The sequence below is a fragment of the Uloborus diversus genome, chromosome 6 (assembly GCF_026930045.1).
Source record: "Uloborus diversus isolate 005 chromosome 6, Udiv.v.3.1, whole genome shotgun sequence".
In the NCBI taxonomy this organism is placed as follows: Eukaryota; Metazoa; Arthropoda; class Arachnida; order Araneae; family Uloboridae; genus Uloborus; species Uloborus diversus.
Genome location: NC_072736.1, coordinates 144,267,007 through 144,286,316, shown reverse-complemented (window position 1 = coordinate 144,286,316; position 19,310 = coordinate 144,267,007). Strand labels below are relative to the sequence as shown.

Here is a 19,310-nt window from a genome sequence, read left to right as displayed (position 1 = left end):
GGTAAGGAATCCAGTGTTTATTACCACTGAAGTTTCATTTTAAGAAGCATTTACTGTATAAATAAGTTGAAACATGCCGAACTAGTATGTTGTGACCATCATGAAACTCTTTCTTCTATATGAGGCCCCTAGTTTCAAAACCGGATACTTGCAAAAAATTCGATTTTCTTTTTTTTTTTTTTTTTTTTTGTTAATCTTGTAGAGAATCATAAGGCCTATTTGCCTGCTCAATATTAGGTTCAAAAACCGCTTCTTTCCCCCTTGAAATGGGGCGGGAAGGTCTGCCTCAGTTTCAGAACCGGACTTTTACGTCTCCTGTAAAATTTGGTTTTCTACAAGTGTCCGGTTTTGAAACTAGGGGCCTCATATATTTTCTTATCAATTCTTTGCTCTTACGTATAACAACAAAATACAAAAAAAAATTTTCTTCAATTCAACTAGTACGCAAGTGATGGTTTACGCTTTCAAAAATGAGTCGGCGCAGGATTCTGTTGTTTAAATTATATGAAACTTTTTTTTACAATTGTTTTGACAGAAAAGGGAAAATATAAGAGGGCGTGCGACTTGAAAAATCGACATTTATTTTTTTAGGGGGACACCCTAATTTGTGTTTATACGTAATTCCATAAACAGAAAATTAAAACACATATATTATTGCATTATATTCGCAACTCCAACAAACTATCGGGGTACTGCAGCCACCGTCTAATGGCGGATGAAAAAGGTTAAACAAACGCATGCCGTAGCGTAGAAAATGCTAAAGAGCCTAGTAATTTTTGTTTGTATGCATGATATTTTTGCTTTATTCTTTTTAAATTAACTTTTAAAGTCTTGTGGATATTCTGGCTCACGAAAAAAGAAATGAGAATTCAAGAAGCATTACTAAACGTCAGAAATTAATGCAAATTACGTATTTCGTAGTTCTAAGCAGTCATTTCCACGAGGTTGAATTCGATATTTATCAATTCTTGAATGTTGATAGAACTACATTTTCATTGTAGCCATAAGACTGACAAGAATAACATTTAATACAAGATAATTTAATTATATGACATTACGATTGATTATTAAAAAAGGAAGATGCTACTTATTTGTCTTGTTTGGCTAGCGCTAATTGTTTTACATTTGTAGCTGAGTTATTTCTCAAAAAGCCGAATCGTTAATTCTATTTTTTTTTCTGTTTCGTATGTTTCTAATTTCTGAATTATGGTTTTATTCTGTCATGCTATGCAAATCATCAATAAAATTTTCACACGGATACATGGCGGTAGTTTTCTTTTTAATTGATCCTCCATTTATTTCTTCAAACTTATCGAATTCTGTAATCTTTCTACCATTTTAATTCACTCATGAGAAAAAATAAAAATGGCTTAACTAATATGAGAAATCTCGCCAAGAGTTCTTTGCTAGCACAATACTAAAACTATAACCCTAAAGAGATGAAAATTCTCAGCTTTTGTTTTTGCAAGTTCAAAAATTCTAAACGTTCTTTTTTGGTTCAACATTTTTCATTTCGTTCTACGATAATATATTCAAGAAAACATTTTGCATCCTTTCCATTCCAACTAAGAAATGCAGTAAAATAAGGTTCGTTAAATTAACTATTTTTAAACTAGGCGGAGATGAAAGCCCTAATTCTTCTACTAATGTTATCAAATCCTTCTTTCGAGCTTAAGATTTAAAAATAAAAAATAAAATAAAAAAAACATGTTCTTACAAATTCACACAAAATAATAAAAAAGATTACCTGGTATAACGTTTACCTGGTATAACGTAATTTTCGAAAAAAAAAATGCTTCGAACAGATGAGCATATTCGTTGTTAATTCATGCAAATGATAAGTTTGTTAACCCAGAGTTTTCTTGTGTTTGCGCTTTCGCCATTTACGACAATCAACTCACTTTTAAGAGGGAAATAATGAAAACTAATTCATTTTGAGAAGCTCGAAAATACTGGGACGAAACAATATCTATTGCTGAAAGCAATCTGAGACACATCGAATGCGTTAATAAATACAATAACAAACTGCCTATATTTACCAACAGACATACGTGGAACGCAATGTTTTACCTTTTTCTGTAATTTTAAAAATCACTGCAAGGTAGCGTATTCGAGCGCTGGAGTTGCGAATAAAATGATATAATAAATCATGTTATAAAAAAAATTATAGTGATTTTTTTGGATTACTTTTTAATAATTATAATATTTTTAAAAAATAAATAATATAAATAATTTTGAAAAAAAAATTTAGTTTGAAGTTCCAAAAATAAATACCGAAAATAATAGCTATCATAATATTTCTAAAATAAATATCGGATATATATTATTATAGGTATATCACGATGCATATCAACTGATAAATATCGGCACATCCTGATTTTGAAGTAACTCTTTTTATTTCGCATAATCTGCCTGAATAAATAAATTGCACAGAATCATTTCCTTCTCTTACGGTTGGCATTAAGTTTTGTGATTTTCTTTTTAAGTGTGTTTAGGCCTTCATAAGTCATTTATCATAGTTTTCATAAAGGTTATCCGTCTTCCTACTTTCTCTTCCCCCGATAGGCGTTTGCAGATCCTTAGAAAAGGTTTTGAAAATTGCGGTTTGCCATTTTTGTCACATAGCTCTAATTTCTTAAGTTGGGGTACTCTTTTGAATTCCGAAAATCGTGCACGCAATTTTAACCGCAAAATTGCTTCCTTCCACGCTCAATTATTGGTTTTAAGCATCTTCGGAACTCGAGTTTTCTTCATTTGCTTGTGCTTTACAATTTTTTTTTTTTTTTTTTTTTTTTGTCAAATCTTCGAAGAAAAGAGCTTGAATTTTCTTTTGCTTAATATCAGGATAGATATTTTAAAGTTCTCACTGGTTCGTTGCAAACCGACGATGCAGAATAATTATAAGTTATTATTTATTTATTTATTTATTATGATAGATAATATTGATAAATTACGCTGATAAAAACACAGTTATTTTAATTGACACAAATAAAAAGATGAATTCATTTCTAAAAAAGAAAAGCCAATAGCAGAGTTAACGTAACCCTTGTACAGTTGATACAGGGTTACGTTGTTACAAGAGCTTTACTTTTCGAGTGCGTATGTGCCCAGAACTAAAAGTTTAATGAAGAAGCAACCGAATCATGCTTATTCGAAATATTGTTACAAATTCAGTAAATAGCAACTATTTTTAAGCTCATTTATACTTAATTTGTTGTAATCTATCAAACTTCGGTGTTTAAATTTAGTAAGAGAAAAAAATATATATAGCTTTCTTATATTTGATGAAAAAAATCCAAATGTTTTTAAGTACCCCTTCATATATCACGGATGGTTTGGTTCCGGGACGTACCGGAACGCTGCTCCGGTATTGCTTTCTGGAAAAATAAACTTCATTTTCATATAAAAATGGTAATGACTCAGAATTCAATTACTTCTTTCTTTCTGAAAATTTTATAAATTTACTCCTAGCGAAAAAAAACTCTGATTTGACGAAAATATTGGCGAAGAGGAAATTCTGCAAAATTTCCATAGAAAAAGAATAAAATAAGCCTCGATGCTTCAAATTATGTCAAAAGATTGTTAAAAATTCCGCTAGAAAAATTAAACTCGCCAAACAAGTGTTTTATTTATCTTAAGTGTAAGCTGTATTTTTTTAAACAGGAGTATAAGAGTTTTACACTTTCGAAAACTTTACTATGTTTTCTGATTTGTCTTTGGCAAAGGCTTTTAAAATTTGGCTAATATTGCTTGAATTTGGCTAATTCACAGACTAACCATTTGAAATCCCAATCGCAGTCCTTACATTATGCATATAATGTGTGTGTGTTCTGTCTTTATGCTGTAAAAAATTGTTGAGTAAAAATTTTAATGTTTTAAGCAATATATAGCGTTTGAGAAAAGAGAAGAAGGAATTTTTCGAAACACTCCTAACGAACAAATACATTCAGCTAACAAAAAAAAAAAATGTTTCACAAAAATAGCGAGGGAAACGGAACGAATCAATAATTTATTACCTCTAAGCTGTAAGAGCAGAATGGTTAGAGAAAAGGTAATGCATTTACCAGTGAAGTGCTGAAGAAAGCTATTTTTCCCCGAGATGCATTTCCACTCCACTAAACCTGAACTCGCTCGTTTGGAGAAAAAGAAAAGTGGGGAACTAACGGTGTTTTTTTTTTTTTCTTTTTGTTTTTTAATTGAGGCTATTTTGATGGATTGTTTTCTGGAAACAATAAACTATGATTAAAATCGCGGTGCGGGAGAGAAATGATTTATACATAGAATTTTATGAGAATATATTTTTGCTTGTACACAATTTTTTTAAGACATAAATTTCACTCATAAATGTTCATCCTAAGTCTCGTTGTTTTAAACTTTATAGAATAAATAACTAAGTTCTACCTTAATGCTTTTCTAAAATCAATTTAGAAAGGCTAAGTACCTGCTGTCGAAATTGATCATTTTAACTGAAATTTTAAAAACTATGTTATGGATAGCAAATATTAACGTTAATCCATGTAGGGGTGAACCAGAAAAAATGCGACAGGAGGGGTGGAGGGGAGCTGCATTTATGATGTAATAAAATGTAAAAAATTACTTCTAGCTTTTCCAGTAGATGTAGCAGATTGGAATCAAGTAAGAAGTTAAAACTGTTTCATCTATTCTGGAAATATTTTTTCTCATTGTTTTTTTTTTTCAGGAAAAACGCAGTTGTCAAATTCCTCCCTCCGTCCCATTCTCTCTCGGTTCTCCCCTGCTGTATTATTCGTTAATTTCTTGTTTAAAAAGTCACGACTTTAAAGAACATTGCGCACACATATTTCAAAGATTCTTTTCTTCAGTGGAAGAAAATGGAGTCCTGCAAAATAACTGGCTAACACTACGAAATACTTGTGAGCAATTTTCGCAGCAAATTTGTATCTTATGGACGATGAAATTAATTTTTAAAAAATGATTAAATATACATTACCGAAACTAAATGAGCTTCATTTACGACGCGTTTACAACAGAAAAGCTCTGAACCGGCTTGAAGCAGGGAGTAGGGATTTTCGATAATGCCTGTTTAACTATATGTATTTCAACTATATTATTTATAACCAACCCGCTTTCCGCTTGCTAAGGGGTTGGTTGAAAATTCTACTTGAAATAATCAGCATTTTCCCCTAAGCAGTAGGATTTTTCTTACAGCGGATTGAAAGTACTTCATACGAACCAGCAACATAACAATCATCAACGTAAACAAGTTCAGAGAGCGTGTTTACAAAGGAAATGCAATGAACCGGCTCAAAGTAGGAAACCGGGATAAACGATTATATCAGTTTCTCTTTTTACTAGGCTGCGGAGTCGGAGTCAAACTGATTTTGGAGTAAAGGAGACGGAGTCGTGAGTCGAAGTTTAAAATATCAAGAGTCGGAATCGGTCATTTTCCCACAAAGTCTGCTGGGGCTTGAGGAGTTGAAGTCGGAATCATAGTCGGAGTGATTTTGGGGAAAAGGAGTCTGAGTCAGAGGCTCTGAAATTCCCTGAGTCGGAGTCGGTAATTTTACCTCTTACTTTGCAGCCCTGCTTTTTACCTGCTAAGGAACAGGTGAAAAAAAGTATCTGCATAGGTATTTTTTCTTATCAAACCTGCAATGAGCCGCATTTTTGGTCAATATAAACCGACTCATCAGAAATAAAGATGTCGCGAGTAAGAAAAGCGATACTGCACTAAAATCTTGGTTATCCGTTCTCAAATCATCCCATTTGATCAGCATTTTTATTAATTCAAGGGACTTCCTTTGGATTCTAAGCATGAGCATATCCGTGTGTGTACAACTAGCTTCAAATAAATTTAGCAAATTTAAAACGTTTTGTATAAAAATACATTAATAAAAGATAATTTTTGTGAAATGTATTTAAAATTTTTAAAAAAAAGGGAAATACTAAAAAGAACTCACCCAAGTAGAATATTAGAATATAAGAACACCAAAGCATCACTTACCTAAAATAAAATAAAATACCTTTAAATACAACTAACACAAACTAGTGCAAAAACATGAACAAGTCAGACATTCCATATCGACTTTTTAACGGAATGAGATTAAAAATGAAAATTTTATAACGTCCTTAATTTTTGAAACACATATGCGGAGGTGTATCCTTTCAAATAAAAAAATAACTAAGTTTTCAAGAAGTAGAATTTCTAATATTTTTTTTCCAAATCTACAAAAGTATATAGTAACAGTCACAGACATGTCTTAGACATCGCTCTCAAGTTAACTCAATTTCCTGAGCCTTTAATGCATTTAGGATTTAGAAATATTTTTCTGTAATGCCAAGCTAACGTTTGGCTACTTCTGAATCCTCTGAATTAATTAATTTTATTTTTGTTTGCTTAATTTCGAAAAAACGTCCGACCCCCTGTAACAGACACCGAAAAATCTGATGATACCCAGTAACAAACAGGTTAAAAAGGATGAGTAAGACTGCATGAGAAAAGGATGAGTAATTGATAAAAAGTCCCTTTTTCTCTTCAAAATGTGCAAAAGTTATTTATTTTTAGAACTAAAGCCTTATTAAATTCAAATAAACATGAATAACCATATTCATGGGCCATAACAACATCAGTTTCACCCGACAAAAAGTCCAGTAGCGTAATTAGGGGTTGGCAGGAGTGGCTCTCGCCAGGGGCGCAGCGCCAGGGGGGGCGGCATTTGCAGTGATTTAAAGAAAAAAAAAATTTTGGAGGGGTTTTTTTTTTTTCAAATAATTTGAAAAATGCTTTAAAAAATTAAAAAAAAAAAAAAACTCGCAAGAAAAAGAGCTAGAGGGGGTACATATATATGTACACATACATAACATCTGCTGAGAAGGAACAATGGGCACCATTGAAAACAATTCTAAAAAAGAAAATAAGAAAGAAAATTACAATGCTGCCTCCTATTTGTCGAATCAACTCATCAAAATGTTCCTAACTTTTTTTTTTTTTTTTTTTTTTTGAGCTCACAATGACTTCCGGTGATTTCCCACGTAGGTGACCCTGGGACGAGGGGGCGCAATTTCTTTAGTTCGCCAGGGGCGCTAGACCCCATAGTTACGCTACTGAAAAAGTCTTATTATTTAAATCCAAACTTATGACTGTCTGTTACTGGACCCTTGTCTGTTACTGGTGACCTTACCCTAGTGTTTGTAATTCTAGTTAAAACGTTTTCTCAACAAAGTTTTGTGCAGACCTTCAATTACAGTGTACTATTCTTCTCAAAAATTATACCGCAAAATGTCATATCTTGTTTGAACTTAGGAATATTTAATGAGTAAAACTAACAATTAAAATTACGATTAATGAGTTCTAGTAATTATGTGATGCATTTGTCGTATCTCCTTATAAACAATTTTTATTTTTTATTTTTTTCCCCACCTTTTTTTTTTTTTTTTGGAGCAATCACGAATTACTTGATGTTCCTTTTATTTTTCAGATTACCATGACGATGAGAATAAGTCAAGTTCGTAGCTTTTAATATGTATTTAGAGAGACTAATTTTCGTCGTCATGGTTACAAATTGTCTGAAGTTTGCGTTTTTCTTTTTTCTTTCTCCAAGTTTTAACTCAAGTACATTTTACATCAAAAAATGGGTTTTTTCCCCGTAAAATCACGTTTTATCAGGGAGAACACCTAAATAGATGAATTTAAATAGCAAAAATTTATCTAAATACACTATTTTCAGATTATTAAATTTCACAATTTAAGATTCATTAGAAATAAAAAAAACTATAACGTTATACGCGGTAAATACGATCTGTAGGATAATTGTCTGAGTGTAAATTGCCCCTAATAACCATATCTTTATTACCGCATCCAAATTACCATATCTTTTTTATGGAAGTGCCTCGTATTACCTAATATAGGAAAGTCATAACATGACGGGTGCGAATTTCTGTTCCATTTCCATTTTACTCCATTCATAGAAAAAGGAACCCAGCGAGATGGGTTCTGTCGAAATCGTAATTGCGAAAAACATAATCTGAATTTGAGATGTCAAAATTCAAATAAATGCCAGCGGCTTGGTTTTTTTTTTTTTTTTTTTTTTTTTTTTTTTTTTTTTTTTTTGTATTGGATTTCGATTTTTATAGCTTTATTTTTGATAAAAAAAGTAAAAAGAAATTAAGTAAATGGAAAGTTAAAACAAAATGATCAGAGCAAAATGGGAAGTTAAAAGCTTAATTCCTCTTAAATTAGAATTAACTGTAAATATATTTTCACAAAAATTAACAACTTTTTTTTCTCTTTTACAGAGTGGTTATAAAAGAACGTGAGGTGTTCAGAGCCCTCTAGCGAGTGAAGTACTGGACAAAACATTGCCAAATTTCGTGGGCAACCACAATAGAACATGTGATTTCGATTTCTGAAATATAAAATAGTACCAAAAATCGCTACCAGGGGGAATTTTTGGAGTTGAAAATGTGTATTACTGTGACTATTGAAGGATCAAATGCCAACTGATAAAATATACATCAATTTTATTCACAAAATATGATTTTTACCAACGAGTGAGGTTCAATATGATCAACATCAAGATTTTGCAAGTACTGCATACAGTGCACAATATTTTCCACACCTCGTGGGGGGAGGAATTAATTTCGCCTACCTGTAACATTTTTCTGGTTTTGAAAGTTGAGATATCGGGAACACGTCGCAGATACACAACACCGCTGCGAAATCCCTATGGTTAAAAATTACATGGTGAAAGATTGGGCGATCACGCACTCCATACCATAGGAAATGCATGATTAATAAAACTGCTATTTAAGAAATGTTGCCGCCATACGTTCAGTACCTAAAGCCTAACATGGAGAGGTGCACCATCTTACATGAATATTACTCAGAAAGAAATCTTTGCTGCCGCGCCGAAATTTCTTCCTGACGACTTTAGGTAAAATTCTTCTCTTGTTACAAATTGAAATTTTTTGTTGGTTTTATTGAACCTCGTTTGTAAGCAACAATTATTTGTAGCAAAAAACGTGATGCGTGCTGCATTTTTTGGCATTTAGTTCTTCAGTATTCGCAAGTAATACACTAATGCAGCGCCAAATTCCCCCTGGTGGTGCTTTTTGGTACTATTTTTTATTGTAGAAATCGAAATCCCATGGTCTGCTATGTACGTCCATGAAATTTGGGACTTGCTAGTGGGCTCTGAACACCTCACGTTATTTTATAACCACCCTGTATATCGATATTTTGTTTTCAAAACATATTAATTGAAAAATTCTACCTTTTTTCGCGTCTTTTCCTAAACGTTACTAATTTTGCACTTCAAAAGTATACACATGGCTACAACGATAGTCCAATTGAATAGCCCTTATATGAAAATCTGATCCACAATATCAAACGTTTTAACACCAAAAAAAATCTATTACTTTTTTTTAAAATATTATCAAGACGCATTCTCATAGTTAACTTTTCAGTTGAGAAAAAGTTTTTTACCAGATGAGAGAAGTCAAAGAGTTCAAAAAATTTACGTAAAATAGCAAAAGTTAAGTTTATAGATTATTTACAAAAGAATACGCCTAAGATTATTTGAGAAAAATCCGAGAAATAAGAAAGTTTCTCTCTCTATCTCTCCGGATGATTGAACCAATTCGTAAAGGAAGAAAATTTCGCATCGTTCCGTGCCATTAGTCGAATATACATATCACTGAAGATAGATATGGAATCCTTTTCAAATAATCGGCACTCGATCATAGAACATTTTCAGATTTCATGCGTAATCAGTTCAAAAATATCACAGAAATCAAAACTTTTGTTAAGTTTTCGAAATTTGTAATTCGATAATTTTGACAAAATTTTAAAAAATATTTTCAGTATCGAAACTTGAATTTTTAACTTTGAATCAAAGAACAATCTGTCCAACTATTGTTTGGTGTATTATTTTGGTTTATCGTTTTATTTATAATTTTTATCACATGCTTGCAAATTCAATTGTAAATTCATTCTTAAGTTAATATAATTATTCTTTTACTGGGAGTATAAAGTGTTTAATCGTTGCAAAGAGAGCTCATACAATAAATTACAGATGCACCGAATATTCGGTTAGTATTTGGTGTACTGCATATTCGGCAGACAAACCGAACATTCGGTTCGGCCGAATACATAAATAACTATTCGGCAACCAAATAGTAAACAAATCGAAATATTAAAGAATATTGGAAAACAAACACATTATTTTATACAATGACAAATGAACCAGAGTACAAAATTAATTGAAATGATTACTTATTAAAATTATTGCATTCAAAGTAATGTTAGTGTAAAAGAAAACACTTAAATGTTGGCCACAATTTTGTTGCTTTTCATTTTTTAAAAATCTTATGACACGTTTCATTACCGTACAATTACTGACTCATTTAAGTATGAAACAATAAAAAAAAAGAACCCTTGGAATATTAAGTGTTCAACTTATTACGTTACAACTGTCTATGTTAAGTAAATGTAAGATTATTTATTCAAAACATAACATGTTACCACGATCACAAATACGTAATAAAATTAATAATCAGGAGAGAAATTAATTATCAATCTGTGCAGAAAGCAGATAAATATAAACCAAATTATCCATATGCTTTATGTTGATTTGCTTTTGCCTTTTGGAATGATTTATTTCATTTTTATTTGTTTCGAATTAATAATTTTACTTTATCTAGATAAATTTAGGATGTTAAATACATTTTAGTTGAACAAAAGACGCAAAATTTATAAAATATTTTCTATTTTAAATTACTATTATACAAATATTACGACTACAGTTTTTTAATCAAATATTCGCTATTCGACTGAACATTTGGTTAGAACTTAAACCGAATATTCGGTACACGGCATTCGGCAAAATGTGATATTCGGTGCATCTCTACAACTAATAATGCTAATTTTAAAATGAGCACTTTGAGACGAATTCATTTAGTAAAGCGTTTCAAATGATCGTTTATTCTTTATGATGCGAACGCATCCTTTGCTGATGCTAATTAGTAATTCTCGTTAACGTTCAAGCTTGATCAACACCTAGTTAGAGATTTTCCGATAAAAATCACAGTAACAGCTTGATAGGTCAAAAGAAATAAAGAGCCACATCTAGTCCACAGCAGCAAGTCTCTGCGGTCTGTAAGTTATTTATTTATTTATTTATTTTTTTTTGCAACTATTGTGCTTTTGAGTAAGCAACTCATATATATATATATATATATATATATCATGTACAAACTGAAAAAAAAAATCAAATTCTTCAAAATCATTCAAGTTTTAAAAAAAATGTTTACTCAAGCAGTATAGTTTTTTTTTTTAATATTGTTTTCAGATTTTTTAAATTTTTCCACGCCTAATAAACGCATAGTAAATATACTTTATGGGCTTTTATGCCCTTTGCAGGCGCTTTCAGACAAAGAAAATTGATGTTTCTGCTGGAGTCTAAAATGTGAAATCACAATAAAAGTAATTAAGTGGAATGTGTAAAAAAAACGAGCTGATGTGTGCATCACATGACTCCTTTTTACACCAATTTAATGTTATTTCCTCATTATTGGTAATTTGAATGTGATTCAATAGTTAACTATCTAAACATCACCAACAATAGCCAAATTTAAACCAAATTAAAAAAAATAATAATAATAAAAATAAAAATAATCGCCAAATTTGTCGCCAAGTTGGCGACCAAAAGGCTGGCAATATAACGCCAAGTGTACACCAAATTATAACACCCCTTGAGTTTGCATCGAAATTAACAGTGATTTACCCCCCAAAAAGGTGCAAAAGACCACTTTAGAAACACCCGAATGCAACCAAAAGGGGAGGTGCACAACTAGAACCCACTAGGAGTTTGCGTACCAAATTTCAACTTTCTAGGACATACCGTTCTTGAGTTATGCGACATACATACACACACACATACATACGGTCGTCACGAGAAAACTCGTAATCAACTCAGGGATTGTCAAAATGGATATTTCGGGGGTCTATACGTTCTTAGGCATTTATCCACGTGTGGTCGGGTTGAAAAATAACTCAACATTCATTCAGGGGTGAGCAAAATGGAAATTAAGGCCGATTTTTGAGTGATTTTTTTTTTTTTTTGCGAATACAATACTTCCTTTTTTGTAAAAGGAAGTAAAAATAGAACAAATACAAAACAAAAGTGACCTAGAGTAAGAAGAGGAGCGATTTAAATTCCTGCACCTACTGGCTTGTATCGAACTCGGGTACTCAGGTGGGAAACATTGTTTTACAGAGATAGAAATATCGTCATTGCTTAACATGAAACTAAAAATTCGCCAAAATATCGCCAAGCTAAGATTGACTTTGGAACATTACTACGTTTGGCCAGTGTTCCCCTCAATTTTTCTGAGGGTATACTCCCAGTAATCCACTACGCACAAATTGTGTATGAGACCATATACATAATATGTCATAATATGAAAATTTTTGCAGCTTGAGGATATACGCTATATGTCCGAAAAATGTTTGAACGTATACGGCGTATATGGAGTATATATACCCTATGGGAACACCACTGCTTTTGGTGCTAAATTTGGAGACACATATCAAATTCCGTTAAAATTCCATTTCCGAACTTATGCTGAAATTTTACCTTAACTTCATGCTAGCTTCATAAACTTAAAGAGAAAAAGAGTAACTGTCCAAAATTACCGAGATACCGTATTCAATACAATAGCTGAAATTCGGCGCTTTAACATTAAATCTATTAAAGAGTACTCCACGTCGTTTGCATGCAACCCAGCCGTAACTGCGGCTTCCAGAAACGTGTCCGGAGATTAAATCAACCCTCTTGATTAAATCGCAGAGAACGATTTAGAAAATTTTAACTCTGTATCGTTTGATATTGAGCTCACGCCGACAGATAAAGCTTAATAAATGTATCTGCCTGGTTCATTTTTATGACAGCCGTAATAAATCATTTCACCGAAAACATGGCTGAATTAATTCTCATCGCCAAGCAAATTTCTGAGTATTTACTCGTATTTAGTTCTTTCCAAACCTTCGCAGTTAATTTACATTTATTCGTAAATATTTTGAGGATAGCAACAGCTATCGGGGTGCAAATCTAATGAACAACTATGTTTAAAAATTCAAGATTCAGTAGATTATGGATTAAACAAGTAGCGCACACTTTTCATAAAATTTAGCGATTGTATGTTTTACTTAATAAATAATTTGGATGTTAAAAATAACGCAGGGAAACTCCGATTTTATGTCCCCCGAATCTACGTTTTCCCACATTTTACAGTTTTTTTCATCAGGTCCCAGTTTTTCCGTATACTAATAATGTTAATTTAGCCTGGTTTGTAAGTTTGTTATCTATGAATTTCCCGCATTTTGTGTTACCCCTGGGAAGTAAAAAAACGTTTTTTTTTTTTTTTTGTTTTCTAAAATAAGCAATGTTTTTAATTTATGCTGCTTTAAAACTAATTCACTTTGTTGGAAGTTAATCTATGAAAATAGAAGGGTTTCTGCTCTATCCGTAGTCGTACTTATGAACTTTTCGCCCCCCCCCCCCCCCCAATGAAGATGAATAAGAAGAACAGAAAGCTCAGCTCGTCTCTTCTTACAATCATTGAAGATCTTACAAATAGTGAAAAGATTTTGAAAATAATGTATATTTTGCATTGGAATGTGACAAAATGCTTGTAGTTTTGCTTCAAAAATGTCAGTCAGTTACCCGCGGAATTGCCCTTCTATATTTCTACAACGTCTTCCTGATTTATATTATAAATCTTATAAGACCAGGTCTTATAAATTTTATGAGACCAACAACTCAAATACGGGTGTTAGTCTTTACCATCATCACAGTTAATAAATTTTTACCAGCAACATTCAGATTATACATAACCATTATTTCAGTGTTGGGCATTAATCAACTAAATCCTCTATCGACTAAAGTAATCTGACTCCCATTTAGTTCAGACTAATATTTTAAAAATTTAATTCAATTGCAGGCGAAGATTAACGTTAGTTTAAACTAACTCGTTAGTTGACTAAAAAAACTAATTTAGTTCAGATTGATTTAGTTCAGATTAAATTAATCAGATTGAATTTAATCAAACTAATTTAATCAGATTGATTTAGTCAACTAAAGTAATCAGATTAAATTTCGTCAGATTAAAATTTATACTAAATCTAATCAGATTGAAATAAACTACACTGTTAAAACTACAGATTGCGTTTAGATTCTTTAAGGGGTTCTTTTCTCTTCTCCCCCCCCCAATGAATATTAAGTAGCTCCTAATGTGTTACGGGGGGGGACATTGGGGGTTGGGGGGCTGCCCCCCTTACCGATTTAAGACCTTAAAAAACAATAATTTTTAATAACATCCCCTTTGGAGTGACGCAGTTTGCAACATGACAGACACTACCCCCCCCCGCCCCCATTTGGTATACAATACTGCTTTTGGTCTTCTTTATCTTTTATCTTCTTTATCTTTACTAATAATAAAGCTGAATGTCTCTCTGTCGGGAGGATGTCTGTAGGATGTCTGGATCTCTGTGACACGGATAGCGCCTAGACCGTTCGGCCGATTTTCATGAAATTTGGCACAAAGTTAGTTTGTTGCATAGTGGTGTGCACCTCGAAGCGATTTTTCGAAAATTCGATTTTATGAATTTTATATTGAAAATTTAAGCCCTTTTTCACATAATCTTTACTAATAATAAAGCTGAAATCCTCTCCGTTCGGAGGATGTCTGGATGTCTGAATCTCTGTGACGCGCATAGCGCCTAGACCGTTCGGCCGATTTTCATGAAATTTGGCACAAAGTTAGTTTGTTGCATAGTGGTGTGCACCTCGAAGCGATTTTTCGAAAATTCGATTTTGTTCTTTTTCTATTCTAATTTTAAGCCCATTTTTCACAGAAATTTTATAAAATGGGAAAGAATTTGTTCTGAAAATTATCTTTCTTTATCTTTCTCCTTTTCTTTTCTTTTTAAATAACAAACCTGAAAGTCTGTATGGATGTTTGGATCTCTGTGACGCGCATAGCGCCTAGACCGTTCAGCCCGATTTTCATGAAATTTGACACACAATTAGTTTGAAACATTGGGGTGTGCACCTCGAAGCGATTTTTCGAAAATTCCATTTTATTTATTTTTTATTAAAATTTTAAGCCCTTTTTCACATAATCTTTAATAATAATAAAGCTGAAAGTCTCTCTGTCCGGAGGATGTCTGGGTGTCTGGATCTTTGTGACGCGCATAGCGCCTAGACCGTTCGGCCGATTTTCATGAAATTTGGCACACAGTTTGTTGCATAGTGGTGTGCACCTTGAAGCGATTTTTCGAAAATTCGATTTTGTTCTTTTTCTATTCCAATTTTAAGCCCATTTTTCACAGAAATTTAATAAAATGGGAAAGAATTTGTTCTGAAAATTATCTTTCTTTATCTTTCTTTTCTTTACTTCTTTATGTTTCTCCTTTTCCTTTCTTTTTAAATAACAAACCTGAAAGTCTCTCTGTATGGATGTTTGGATCTCTGTGACGCGCATAGCGCCTAGACCGTTCAGCCGATTTTCATGAAATTTGACACACAATTAGTTTGAAGCATGGGGGTGTGCACCTCGAAGCGATTTTTCAAAAATTTGATTTTATGAATTTTCTATTAAAATTTTAAGCCCTTTTTCACATAATCTTTACTAATAATAAAGTTAAAAGTCTCTCTGTCTGGAGGATGTCTGGATGTCTGAATCTCTGTGACGCGCATAGCGCTTAGACTGTTCGGCCCGATTTTCATGAAATTTGGCACAAAGTTAGTTTGTTGCATAGTGGTGTGCACCTCGAAGCGATTTTTCGAAAATTCGATTTTGTTCTTTTTCTATTCTAATTTTAAGCCCATTTTTCACAGAAATTTTATAAAATGGGAAAGAATTTGTTCTGAAAATTATCTTTCTTTATCTTTCTCCTTTTCTTTTCTTTTTAAATAACAAACCTGAAAGTCTCTCTGTATGGATGTTTGGATCTCTGTGACGCGCATAGCGCCTAGACCGTTCAGCCGATTTTCATGAAATTTGACACACAATTAGTTTGAAACATGGGGGTGTGCACCTCGAAACATGGGGGTGTGCACCTCGAAGCGATTTTTCGAAAATTCCATTTTATTTATTTTCTATTAAAATTTTAAGCCCTTTTTCACATAATCTTTACTAATAATAAAGCTAAAAGTCTCTCTGTCTGGAGGATGTCTGGATGTCCGAATCTCTGTGACGCGCATAGCGCTTAGACTGTTCGGCCGATTTTCATGAAATTTGGCACACAGTTAGTTTGTTGCATATTGGTGTGCACCTTGAAGCTATTTTTCGAAAATTCGATTTTGTTCTTTTTCTATTCCAATTTTAAGCCCATTTTTCACAGAAATTTAATAAAATGGGAAAGAATTTGTTCTGACAATTATCTTTCTTTATCTTTCTCCTTTTCTTTTCTTTTTAAATAACAAACCTGAAAGTCTCTCTGTATGGATGTTTGGATCTCTGTGACGCGCATAGCGCCTAGACCGTTCAGCCGATTTTCATGAAATTTGACACACAATTAGTTCGTATCATGGGGGTGTTCACCTCGAAGCGATTTTTCGAAAATTCGATGTAGTTCTTTTTCTATTCCGATTTTAGGAACAAAATTATCATAAGATGGACGAGGTTACCATAACGTGGAACCATAACATGGGTATAAGCCAATTGGCGATAAAATTCACCATACATTATTTGTAAATATACAAATGGACCAAAAGACCTTTTAATTTTCTATTACGGGCAAAGCCGTGCGGGTACTACTAGTACTGGAAAAAAGGCTTGATTTTTTTCATATCCAGATAGCCGATGCCTATTCCCTATTGCAGTTACTTATATGAAGGGATGCCCCCCTCTCAAAAAGAAATTCACTCCACTCAAATTGTGGGGGGTGGTTAAAAACGCGAAAATTTTCCAAAAACAAACCTTAAAATTTTGAAGTCTGCGCCACCCGCCCCACTAATTCCCCCCCCCCCTGTAGGCCACACCACTTCTGATCTTATTCGAATAAAATGCTTGAATTTTTTTTTATCCAGATGGCCGATGCTTGTTCTGTTTCAAAGTAACTTACTTAAGGGGATACCCCCCTTAGATTGAACCCCCCTCAAATTACGGGGGAAAGGGGCTCCCCCCCAAAAAACATAAGTACAATTTTTTTCAAAAACAAGCGCTTAAAATTTTAAGTTTGAACCAACCTCTCCACTGACCACGCCCCCCCCCCCCCCCCCCCGTAGACCCACACTGCTTCTGGTTTTATTGGAATAAAATGCTTGAATTTTTTAAATCCAGATGGCTGATGCATGCTCTGTTTCTGAGTAACTTACGTAAGTGGGATACCCCTCCTTAAATAAGAAAGTCCCTTACATTCTGGGGGGCTCCCCCACCTTCAAAAAACCTATTAAAACACGAAAATTTTTCAGAAACAAACCTTACAAATTTTAAGTCGGCGCGCACGGACCCAGTTAGTCTGGATCACCAGATAATCCGGCTCGATCGATTTGACCGATTTCCTTTTACATTTAAAGAGCGATCGTCAAAATTCCATAATAATTAAATATTTATTTAACCCTCTCACCGGTAAGATCGTGTTATGTCGTTGATTGAATTCCATTTTCTTCGCAATGCAACTTTTGAATCAATTTGTTTTACTCGATAGGGAAAAAAGTGAACTGTCACAGGAGAAGATTACACACTTTTGTAATAACAAAGTAGACATGTTTACTGTTTTATTTGTAATTCTATGTGTTTCCTTTTAGGGTGATTTTCAGTGAGTATGTTTTATTTTGTTTTGTTTTTTTTCATTCTCCGGATTTTCGATATTCCGGATTGGGTCAGATTCCAATTAATTCAAATTATCGAGGTTCTACTGTAATGCCCCCCTCCCCACCAAAAAAAAAAAATTCAAAAAAATTATTACATTTTCTCATGGTTTCGATATTTTTTTTGTATTTTTTCAAGCAAACGTTCAAAATTTTCCCCTCGGGGTGGGGGGGGGAGCGGAGCCTGACCTTCATGACCCCTCTTTGTATCTGCAATTGACATACACTTGGACATAAAAATATACATCTGTACACCAATAATACTCGGGATAATAAGTTACACTTATAAACTCGTATATACACGTATTTACTTGTGTTTGCACGTACTTGGATGTACATACACGTGGCAAATACAAAATTAGTGTGTAAACGTATATACTCGGTATTAACACGTTTACATACGTGTATACACGCACATACTCGTATATACACGTACTTACTCGTATATACACGCATTAACTCTTCACACAACATATTTACTTCTGTTTGCACGTAGAGATACAAAATTCCTGTAGACACGAATATACTCAGGTTAACACGTACAGCTCCGTATATACACGTACACACTCGTATATACACGTACTTACTCGTATATACACTTACTTACTCGTATATACACGTACTAACTCGTGTATGCACGCATAAATATGTATTTTAACCAAAAATACAAATGTACCTCTCTACTCGAGTATATTCGGGTTAAACACGTATCTATACGCATATTCTTTTGTGTGCACGTACATACTCGTATATACTTGTATTTTCTCATGTATGCACGCATAAAAATGTATATGCAATCTTAAATACAAATGTACCTCTACACACGAGTATACTCGGTGTAACATTTATCTATACGCATATTCTCGAGTAAATACAACGACCTCTACACACGAGTATATTAGGTGTAACATTTATCTATACGCATATACTCGTGTAAATACGTGCATACTCGTATTCTTTTATATGCACGCATAAATATGTATATACAAAGCAAATTTCTCTGTACACGAATATATTCGGGTTAACAAGTATCTATACACATATTCTCTCGTGTGTTCACGTACATACTCGTTCATACACGCATTTATTTATGTATAAACGCACAAATATGCATATACACATAGAAATACAAATGTACCATTGTACACAAGTATACTCGGGCTAAAAAAAGAACCTAGACATCTATTCTCGCTTGTACACGAACTTACTCGAATATACACGTATTTTCTCGTATATGCATGCATAAATATGAATATATACGTTTAAATACAAATTTACCTCTGTTCACGAGTATACTCGGATTAACACGTATCCATACGTATATTTCTTTGCGTACACGTATATACTCGTGTATACATGTATTTACTCGTGTATGCACAGATAAATTTGTACATACACTTAGAAATTAAACATATCTCCGTGAACGAATATACTCGGGATAACACGTATCTTTAC

General features: G+C 33.1%; 1 protein-coding gene across 3 annotated transcripts in view; it reads right to left on the bottom strand.

Annotated features, from left to right (window-relative positions):
- Nucleotides 1-19,310, bottom strand: part of LOC129223976 (furin-like protease 1, isoforms 1/1-X/2) — a 414,934-nt gene that overhangs the window by 257,183 nt on the left and 138,441 nt on the right. The window lies entirely within an intron of this gene.